This window comes from Anopheles maculipalpis, chromosome 3RL, assembly GCF_943734695.1.
Source record: "Anopheles maculipalpis chromosome 3RL, idAnoMacuDA_375_x, whole genome shotgun sequence".
NCBI lineage: Eukaryota > Metazoa > Arthropoda > Insecta > Diptera > Culicidae > Anopheles > Anopheles maculipalpis.
Genome location: NC_064872.1, coordinates 76,384,422 through 76,396,024, shown reverse-complemented (window position 1 = coordinate 76,396,024; position 11,603 = coordinate 76,384,422). Strand labels below are relative to the sequence as shown.

The 11,603-nt window shown below is 41.0% G+C and overlaps 3 protein-coding genes across 3 annotated transcripts in view; 2 read left to right on the top strand and 1 right to left on the bottom strand.

The window, feature by feature from the left end:
• The window catches only part of LOC126562982 (charged multivesicular body protein 6), a 250,061-nt gene that overhangs the window by 184,289 nt on the left and 54,169 nt on the right, over nucleotides 1-11,603 (top strand). The window lies entirely within an intron of this gene.
• The window catches only part of LOC126561997 (esterase B1-like), a 474,259-nt gene that overhangs the window by 412,325 nt on the left and 50,331 nt on the right, over nucleotides 1-11,603 (bottom strand). The window lies entirely within an intron of this gene.
• LOC126561411 (uncharacterized) overlaps nucleotides 1-11,603 on the top strand; it is a 197,643-nt gene that overhangs the window by 138,550 nt on the left and 47,490 nt on the right. The gene's annotated exons all lie outside the window — the stretch shown is intronic.

The window sequence follows — 11,603 nt, the reverse complement described above, 5'->3', positions numbered from 1 at the left end:
GACACTCGTAAATTAAAACCGAAACCCACTTGCCACGGGACACACCCCGGGGCTCGGTGGGAGTTGTAAGATTCAAATTGTACCCAATCCCTCACCCAATATCGGAATAACCCAACCTGCCTTCGGTAAGCGGTAGCGGGGTTTGGTGCTTGATTAGCATATTGGTAGCAAGCGAAGAATGCATTCAGACTGGAGACCAAAACAAAACCGCCAAATCAAACAGAGGTCATTCACGTATCACGCACACCTGAATCGTTCCTTTCTGTATAGCGGAATGATCAGCAAAGGTTGGAGTTTCCCATGTTTTGCACGAAACACGTGTGTATGTGACTGAAATATTCTTTCCGGTAGCAGCGGAACACAAATATTAGCTCAATTTGATGAATTGCTATCGATTGGAAGGTGAGGTGAGAACAAATACCAATAGAAGCATTGGAGGTTTCGAAGCTAGAAACGAGCTAGCATTGCAAACAAAATATCCATAAATGTAGCCAGACAGTATTAACTATGCTATTGATTCAAAATCATTTAGGAAAATTGTCTTCCTTCCAGAAAAATCCAGAAAGAAATTTCTATATTTGCTTTCGCTGGCTAAATAAAAAGTCCCCTTTAGACATCTTCATTGTCTGGAAGATGTTCATAACGACCGAGGACCGAATTCCGCAGTATCAACGTCAACTCAATAAAAATCGTTAATTAACATTTTTGCGCCACATCCCACCATTTAGCCTTGTCAACTCTCACTTTCAAGGCTTCCAGCAGAAGCATCCTTCCACACCCTATGTTTATCGTCCTGATGGCGCCAGCAAGATGGCCAAATTTCGAACAAACCTTACTGTCCGCACGTTAGCAAATAGTGACCCCCAAAAACTGAAACGCTCTCTAGGACTCCCATCGGCAAAGCAGTGAAAATAAACATAGCCCAAAAATAGCGAAAAACTCGATGGTGCGCACCACAATGGTACGCTGAATGAAGTATTTCAGTTCACGCCCGATAACGAGTCTTTTCCGTCCGCAGCACTCGGCCGAAAACAACCACAGGAAGAGAGCATATTGTGAACAAACAAAGCAACGAACAACCGGCATATACTGCAAGTGCCAGCGTGCCGGCATTGTAGCCGTACGGTTTGTGCAAAGTAGTAATTCGCATTTTGCTTTATCGCGTATGAGATATATTGCTCGGGAAGCTGCTGATTGTTGCAACACCACCACACCATCCAGAAGGATGTAATGGAATTTTTTTTTTAATCTTTTCTACGAAACTATTTGCCCTAGTGGGCAAATGGGCAGATGTTTACTGCCACATTTTAATGCGTGAAGTAGTTTTCTATTGCATGTAATAAAACAACTGCGTTGTTGCGTTCGAATGTGTACTAATTAAAGGACCAGTATTGTATTGATGTCCTGCAGTTGAAAAGACCAACAATCGAATAAAAATTCAATAGACAAATAGTACGAAAAGGATCCATGCCCACACTAGCAACAATTTTCATCAAGGGACGACTACAACTCACCTTTGTCAGTCACGTTCCACACGCGATACATATCACGCTAATTAAACAAGGGAATGTGCATGGAACAAAACATTACATACACAATACATTCCAATGAAAGAAAATTCCCATCGTTGCTACACGATCTATCAATGGTACATCGGCATTTGCGTCATGTATGGATGCGATTCATGAGTGAAAAGTTCAATCCAATGTAAAGCTTAACTATACAATTTGTTCTTCTAAATAAAACACATATTAAATGGGGCCAATTGTGAACAGCGCAGTGTAGACAAATCAAACAGGTGGTCCACCAGACTGCAAGGTAATGCAGTCTGCATACAATCTGACCCATAAGCCTAGATTAATTTGGCATCTCTGGATCAAGAAAATTGTGTTTTTTAATGTTTTTCACAGAGTAAGCTAAGGATAAAGCTAGCAAAAACGTGAGCATAATCGCTCTTTATTTATTAATATTTTTTAATTCTCTGAAGAACGGCCTGGCCGTATAACTTACCGATCTTTGTTTATTTAAGTTTAATTCTAAACTTAAAGGCCAAAGGCCCTAGAACGTTCCAATTCCAGTTACTTATTCGAAAGGCCGGAGCGACTTTTGAAGGTCGTAAACCCAAGAAGAAGAATAATCTTCAGCAGTCTTATGCTCCCATTCGATTGATTTTGCTCCCAGATGGATACCCTTGTACATTAATTGATCTTGGAATTTTAATTATTTCACTCGTAAAAGAATGCTTCCCTTGCACTTTATTGCATTAGAAGCATTAGAGCATTAGAAGAAGAATGTTAATTTTAACACGTCACCAGTAATCTAAAAACGCGTATGGTTTGTAACGTTGTGGTTAATTTTTTGTGAAATATTTTCTTGTAGTACTACGCCTTGTTCTTTCGTTATTGTGAACTTATACATTTTCTTATCCTATTTGTTATAGATTTTATAAATACCAATAACGTACAAACAATCATGTCCACCGAATTCTTGAAAGCGATGCGCTACAGCTGCGTTGGATGTTGGTAGCTGTTCCAAATACAAAACTATTACACACAAATCGATACAAATTATGAAATCCATTTCCCGTCGGGTAATACCAAACCCGAAAGATATTCATAACAACTTGTTACCAAGAATCACATAACAACAGGCAGCGTTGGATGTTACTGGTACTGTGCCTGTTAATGTGTCGACCGATGAGTACCACCCGTTCCGCCGAGGGAAATGTGCTTGTTGATAATGATCGTCTGTTGAGTGATGATCCGACGCTGAACCGTTCAACCGAGAATGCACAACCCCGGATATGATCGGATCACGAGTGCAAAATTATTAATTAGCAAAACGGTCTAGTATAATTCCACCCATTCCAGCACACATCACGCACTGCGGGGAAAAGCCAGTCGGGATACACGCTAGCCAGCGTGGAATATTTGTGGACATTGAAATTACCGGACCGGTTCTTCTCAGGGTACCTCCTTCTAATAGTAAATCGCTAAAAACAGCATCCTAATGTAAAATTAGCTCCCAACATCGAAAAGCTAGTTCTTTATCCCTTCGTCACTTCCGCATTTTGGTGGCCATCGGGCATGAAATTCATCAACAAAGACGGACCTCCGCCACAAAACGACAACCAGTTCTGCTTCTGCGTGCCAGACTCAAATCGGTCGTTTTCGAACGGTCGTCTAATTCCGCAGTTTTTTTTTTTTTTCCTCCCCGTCCATCGACATTTCCTTGTAAAGGTCGTTCGTTTTATGAGCAACCTTTGGCGAGATCGTGATTGGGACGATATCAAGAAAGATCGTTTCGTAAAACCATTATTTTGGACAGAAACTAAGCTTAAGAAAATTGAAAAATCCTGTACTATAGAGATAGAGTAGGATCATTTGAGTGATTTTACGCAGATACGGCATTACTTCCTACTGATCGTAAATCTCCATCATGTTGTGGTATTGTTAATCATCGCAATTTGGGAATATTTAGCGAATAAATTTTCTTAAGTACTGCATTCCCACAACGGTCATGTCTAATGGGATTACAAAACTTCAAAAAAAAAAACAACCCTCAAACTCCAATCAACCGAAAAGCGCTTGGAACGTTGGGGAAGTTTTTGTTTTGACGCCAACTTCATCCCTCCTCCGAAGACCGGTTTTGCGTTGAAATAGTGAGTGTTTTGTCCCCAAAAACTGAACCACGTTGATGTAATCACACGCAGGCGGAGCACACAAAACACGGTTTGGATTTTGTTGGTATTTCGTTGTTCGAACTGAAGACTTCTGCCGTCTTCTGCGTGGGTTTTGAGCTATTTATCAACAGGTTTGCAGGTGAGAGTATTGAAAACAACGCATCAATCGTATCCGTTGCTTGTGCATTTGCTATGTGGCTAAGCTCCCGTAGTGTTTTGTGTCCCATTTTGCAATATTACAAGAAATTCGTTTTTAGTTAGAAGTGCTTCCCGTGTCACACATCACAGTCAATTTCGAACATGATAAAGCACCATTAGAAGATCATGTTTCATGCGATCCGTTACACTACTCGGTGACCCAATAGGGAACGACAGAGGGATGTACACGCTGGGATGTACAAAAAACGCAAACAAACGTCAGTATTTGAAATTTCCGTGCGCGTGCTTCAAGATATTCCACTATAGGCCTCACAGAACCGGAATTGGTAGCGTAATTGATACGACAAAACACAGCACAAAACAGTAACCTGCTGATGCTGAAGTCCCGCGCGTAATGCACAGACAAGGTGAGTTCCTTTCACTTCTTCTCACGAGCTTAATGTCTCACCGATAGGTACGGTATTGTAATCTGCATAAAACTACGCTCTCCAGACACGACTCTATATGTCCTCCGTCGGACGTTTCTTGTCACACAGAATTGTCGTAAAAAGAAAATATAGGAAGTGAGCTAAACGCACAATAAACAGCAACTGTTAAGACCTTCGATTCGCATGTAGCAATAGTGGAATGGAACGGAAACAATCTTATGGGCTTATCCGTACGGTACGACGACGCCGATAACGGACCATATCTTATCGAACGCCTTCGGGTGCATCTAATATGGTGAGGCGAGCGTTGCCTTATGCCAATGACGATAGGGACACCAATCATCGTCAACTTTGTCATCCGGTAGGGGAGCATTGGAGCATGGTGACCCTCATTCCTGTTGGCGTTATTTTTGTTTTTGGCTCCTACAGTATTGCTGTTGTGTTCTATATCTTCTGATAAACAACCCTACCAACTCCCGTCCACCGACTCCATATCAAGATTATTGAAGGATCTACGGAATCAAACCAAGAAATTGCGTTCAAAGGCAGACTCCAAGTAGCGTAACATGCCTACGCTGGACATTTTAATTGCAGATTAATAAAGCACTTCTATAACCCACACGTTTGGTGGTGGTAGATTGAATTGACGGTTGTTGATTATTTTGGGAACACTAATTTAGACTTCAACCTACCCCGTCGGCTGGAGTGCGGATCAGGAATGTATGCACGTGGTAGCAACTGGAAACACTTCACCAAGAATTCACACACTTTATCACCACAAAACCCGCACTACATCCGAAACACTCAGCAACAACACAAATCCACCCCAAAGACGATATGTTCCACACTTTCCACGCTTCTCTTCACCCTTAATTTCGTTGACCGATTTTTATTCGATTGCTCGATTATCCCCAACTCTTTCTTCTATGGGGCTTCTCTAGACGTTTGAGAATTCCCCAAAAAACAGCTTCTCGCGACCGGCTGAGATATCGCGATCCACTCACTCTCACTACAGTTGTAACGTGTTTCGCCACGATCCTGGAACTTCCGCACCCAAATACCCTGTGTCACCCCAAATCACCTTCCCGTTCCGAATCAACCCCGCGCACGTAAGGGATGATCACAATTCCATCACGATCACGGCACGCAACGATTAAAACTGGTTTTCGCAAGGTATGTGACCCACCCGAACGAACTCACGTTCAGCCACGGCTAGTGATGCTTCCGCATTTAGAAGCGACAAGTCCCGGCAATTCTGTGGCTTTCTGCTGGCTTACGCGCCAAAGCATGGATGGCCGTATGGTCGGGATCTACTGGCACACGACTCGAGTGTGTTAACCGGCACGCTCGCTCGCACACGTTCACCTTCGCGGACCGTTCGAATCGGATTGAAGCTTGCCGATGCGTGAGAGCCCGCTAAAAGCCCAAACGCGCCGGCACAGTGTGTTGGTGCTGTTCCAGGGGGTGTTAATTGTTGTATCGCAATCGGACCGAGTGACAGACACACGCACACACGCACACATACTCGACAGCTGAAGTCAATCATCCGCGGTACGGTGGCGCTCAGAGATGCATTGCGCATGGTGGATGCGTAGCGATGGTTAAAATTGTAATAAACCAAATTTGTCTGCTGGTACAAGCGTGCAATGAGTTGCGTTTTGATTTGATGAATGAGGATTTACTTTATTAAAAATATGCTTTCTAAAAAAATATGATTCAAGTAAAAAACCGTAATGTTCTATGGTATAAGAAGGTAGATGAGTAGATATTATAGAAATTATAGGAAAAATAAAAAAAAAGATTATAAAACATTCAAATTTTTTACATCAATCAAGACACTTCATACTGTACAGTTTTCGAAAATTTTACAAAAAGTTGCCAACATAAAGACTTTTTTTTTATGTTCCAGTGTATATGATGATGATTGGTTTCCAACAGTGCAGAGAAGCTTTCGCTCCGCTCTGTATGTGTTGAAGTGAGTCTTAGTCCAACATAAAAATTGAATCGGTTTTTTTTATAGATATTTATTTGTTTTCTCTATTTACTTTAAACTAACCGCATGACTTGTCATCCATTATCTGCCATCAAATCGCAAAACTACTTCTAGCACACGTACTTACCTGCGCCGAGGATCGCGAGCCTTCGCGAGCCTTGTCCTTTCTCAACAATCCTTTACCATGTGCGATATACTTCATAGGTTCCTGACATTAAATTACATTTTAATTTAGACATTTTGGTCCTATCTAAGGTTCCGTCAATCAAAAACGTATGCTCGCTCTTCGCACTATCGATAAGATGGGATTTGGAATAATATTGAGCATGTCAGTCTTTTAGTTTAAATAAACACACTAGCTGTCTCCGGTTGACCGCGTGTTTCGGTCAACCGTACACGCGGATTTGTCGGACAAATAAGTCACGTTTCTATCATGATTTGAATGTGTCTAGCCGGTGAGAGACGCTACATTGTGTTGATAACGAATCGATACCAATATACCCCACAAGAACAGTGATTTTAAAACCCGTCAAACAGGAATCATGGAATCCTTGACATAGAAAAACCAGTATCTAGAGCTTAGTGGCTGTTTTAAATTTGAGTATGCTACCAGAAGATCGTTGATATCGCGCCGGTTCCTCACTCAAGCACCCCAACATCTGAAGATGATGATGCGCTACTACATTCACAATAAATTAGAGAAACAAGTTTTTCGTGATCGATAGACAAACGATCGCTGTGAAACATGCTTTTTCGGCATTTTTTTTTTCTTCTAACGCTTACTACAAATGTTCCGTAGATTCGGCGGAAAACGGTTGACAGGAAAATAAAACAGTAAAATTCGTCCAACCGCTGGGAAGCAAACACTTACACAGATGATGCTTTTGGAGGGTTTATTAATAGAAATTATCGTTTTGTTTCTCTCTCAATTTTTACTGTCTTAAGATTATGAACAGACACATTTATCGTAAAATAGCGCTATAAATTCAGATCAGATCAGATCAGATTACAGCGTTAGACGTTTGATACATTTTTACTTGCAATTCTACATCAAGTTTTGTTTTCCTTTTGGCTTAACGACCAGTTTAGTCATGCCGGATTATCCATGCTACGTAGCTAAATATGTTTTCGATTCGATTCGATTTGTTTCTATCCTATAGGATAAGAACGTTATAAATGACGTTGATCAAAAAGCCAAATTAGATAATGTACTGCTTGATAATAGACCTGAGTAATCTCCAAGGGCAGTAGCCGAAGCGATTGGGACGCCGATTTTCACCGGTTCTGACAACTCATTAAGGCTCAACACATAAAGGCCTTGAGGCCGCGAACTTATAACACTTTGCATCATTGGCGCGAGGATCAGATCATCCATTCCAATGTTTTAAAAAAGAACCTGAAAATTATCGTGGTTGTACAAAATCTCCATTCGATGATTTATATGTAGAACAGACGTCAATTAAAGGATCTTTTCGAACCATTTTAAATGCAACTAAAATGGCTAAATGACAATACGGCACTGGACCGTAATAATCAAATGTAAAATAAATAAAATGGCTAAATAGCGTAGCTCAAAACATACTCATATTTTGTTCGAAGGTCGTAGCTAAAATGCCAAAATGCCCTAAAATAACCTGACCTTACCTAGTAATGTGTAAGCAGAATGTTTTTTAGCAGTAATATTCGAGAAAAGATTATATTATCTTTAGCAGTTCATTATTTATATGCATATAAGAAACACAATTTAAAAAATTCTCCAACTCAAAAAACGAACCTTTTCGAAGCATAAAAATGATGTTTATGGAATGGTTATAAAACATAAAGCATAAAATTAGCACATGTCCCGTTAACGGTTTCTTTAAAAAAAAAAATGAGCCCGCCATTTTTAACCACAGCTCATCTCACCCATAACTCAGTACGCAGCCAAAACATCCAACCTCACCAACACATTGCCACACCGTGTTGAGTTTTCCACTTTTCCAGGCGTAGGAAAACTCAAACAAGCACGCACACACACTGTACCGCGCAGTATCTCTTGTCATTTCATCGTGGCTGTACACAAATCGGTCCGACCACTTAAACACAACAGAACGAAACAAATTGGGTTTGCAAAAACGTTTTCTATCATGTAATGTAGTGAGTATTTTCCTGATAACCAACGACGACATTTTAAACAAGTGAATTTGTTTGGAAACGGTACAAAGTGGAAGGATAAATAGATACCGCTGCAGTAATGGAGTTTGCTACGCTTGGTGTGAGATATCGTCAGCAGGAGTGTGCGCTTCTTTGTTAATGGTTCTGGGCAGTGATAAAGAAAAGTCAAGTTGCGCTGGGTCCCGTCGTGTGCTACCATCGTTCTGTATCCATTAAAAGTGTATCGCGTGTATCGCGGCATAAAAAGCAGCCATTATGCTTTTGGCTTCGTCTGTTCTTTTTACTCTCTGCATGGAAAGGATAATGTTGCATTACCGCCTAATCCACCTTAATATATTATACTGCCAAGCATCGATTCAGCGTAGCATTACTAACACTACACCAAGCGGTGCGTTGACCTGCGGTGGTGTTGGTATTTATTGTGTGTCGAGGCACTTTTTGGCTTCATAGCTTATCCGTTAAGCAGCAACAAAAAAAAACAAGCAATCTCGCGTTCTAACCGAAAAGTGTGTGTGTGTATATCGATGTACGAACCAATCTGATTAGTAAGAGGGAAGAAAATGACGACACTGGCTACAAATTCTTCGTGGGTGAGAAACATTCCACCCAATGCAATGCTGCTAGCGCCCGTTACGCCTGAACTGTGAAGAATGTGAAATAATGCGGGTCACCCGGTGGGAAGAATTGGATATGTTTTGACACGAGGGATGAGTAGAAATGTGATTAATAATTTGGTCGTTTCAACGTGTTCTTTATGTTTTTGTGTGTTGTGATGTTTGCGCAACATGGGAAAGTTTGGTGGAAACTTAAGAAATCGTTAGAAATATTTTGAATCTTATTCTTGTCATACAAGTTTAAATGATTTCAATTTTTATTTTGTTGTTTTATAACTTTTTCAAATGATGATTTAACTTGTTTTGTCTTATGATCATTTTTTTGAAAATTTTAAAGTAAAAATATAACGAATTTTTTCAACAAAATTAATGCCCTATTTTCCAAACTGGCAATCATGCGATCTGGTACGATTTAATGTGATGCAATGAACATTGATATGGTTACTGATGGCACAACGCCACCATGTCTAACGCTGTTATCTTTCACCATTTTCCATATCGCTACAAATCTGTTCGGTACTTTACAAATGCCAACAAGTGGACAACCACGCTGTCTTCAACGCGTATTTACACATATATGCTGTCAGAAAAAGCATGTTTCAATAGCCGATTCTCCATGCTCCATGCTCTCCATCTAGTTCGAATGGTTTACGATCCACAAAATCCCCCCGAACGCCCTTTGCCCATTGCCAAAGGGCCATGCCTACGGTGCTTCGGTTGCGTTGTCACTCCTGCACTTACGGGTGTCGCATGGAAGTTGTTTGAACTATTGCCATTTATTAGTTACCAATTTCTGAACTTTATATTCCTGTAACGCGTGTCTTATCTTGGCAGATGGATCGTTAGCAAGAGTCAAACGTTTAGGCATACTTTTACGTGTGATATTTCTTTTCAAAAACACGAACAGATGGACGGTGCCATTTCCAATGACATTTTGTGTTTGTTTGATCTGACAAAAGCATATATTTTTTGCCGAAAAATGTAAGCTTCCAGTAATGCGACACTTATCACACGGTACGGCCAGAGAATATTCTAGATGGACAAGTAGTTTACTTGCGATTAATACCGAAGCAAAAAATATTAAGAAAGCCCTTTTTTGATTCAGACAAATATACTTGGGTTCAAATCCCCTCCGGACCGTCCTCCTGCAATGAGGATTTACAATTCTACTACGTAAAATCGGTAATTCTAGCTCGCATTCGATAGCCAACGTGATCTCCGAAGATCGTTAAAACACGAAAAAAAAAGGAATGTTCTTTGTTGTATTGTTCTGCTGATAATAAGTTTCAGTTTGTTCAATATTGTTTATTACATGATATGTTTTTGCTCGTTTACGGTATGGTATAAAAAAATCTTGGGAATTTATAATAACTTAGAACACATTTTACTCACTTTACAAGTGTGATTCGTTTTCCATGCGAAGAAGTAACGAGCTTTTTTGAGAAAATCAATGTGTAAATCAAATCAACATAAACAGCACGTACGCAGCCAACTTCCACAGTTCATAGCCGTCATCTCAGAACACACGATGTATAGACGCTGGGAAAGCATATTTTTAAACGATTATATTTTCCAATTGCTTTTCTAAGCATCGTAGTATATTGGTAATAATTTTAGTATTGAGAAAATCAGCTGCAAAAGAAACTGAAGCCTTTTCAATTCAAACACTCGATTTTAAGAGTACGGAAAATATTTTGCAATAAAAAATCAAAACACAAAAAGCCGCACCTGTGCTCTATACACCTTGACCGAAACATAAAAGCAGCATCGCGCATCAATGTTGGTGTGTTCGGGGTGACCGTTTCGCTTGTGTTGTCTTTCAGCTAGCTAGCGTTGTGGAAGCAGCAGCATAACTTACTCGTCCTTTTTTCGTGACCGACACAAAGTGCAACATTCCGTGCGTCCGCGTGTGTATGTGTGTGTGTGTGTGGCTTGTGTTTTTTAAGCTACAAAATCCTGTGTTGCGGAGTGCAAATTTACAATCCAACTGAAGCATATAAAACGCCCAACATTGGTGTCACGCGCGGGGTGCATTGCGTATCGAGAGGTGAAATGTGACGGGGGAAAACAGTTCTTCCGAGGTGAATGCATTCGATACGCACAGTGCGCTGTCCCGTTGCCACATTCGCCCCACAGGTCGGATAATGCCATACTAGCGCGTGAGGGTGTGTTTCCGTTCAGCTGCCAAGCGTTTCCGACGAAGAGCATAAACCACGCAACAAAAAGGTTCTGCCCTTGCTGCCCGGTGGTGCATCGACCTTCTTCCCTTTACATGCCAGACGGCGCACGGTACACAACAAACAAAACTGGCTTTCGGCTGGCAGGACCACCACGAAAGCAAACCTCCCGTAAGATTTCTCTTAAGTTCGTCTGTTTCAAATCACGCGGCTCATTAAAAAACGCGTCGCCACTTTTGTCTCGCAAGTGTTCACATTGTATGTGTGTGCATGGATGCAGTTGTGTGCGTTGCGTGTGTTTATGTGCGGGGGAGGGGGAGGAAAAAAGGAAACTTCTGCTGCTTTCTTAAGTGCTGCCCGAAAGCGTACTCATAATTTCCAGCTCGCGCGCATTAT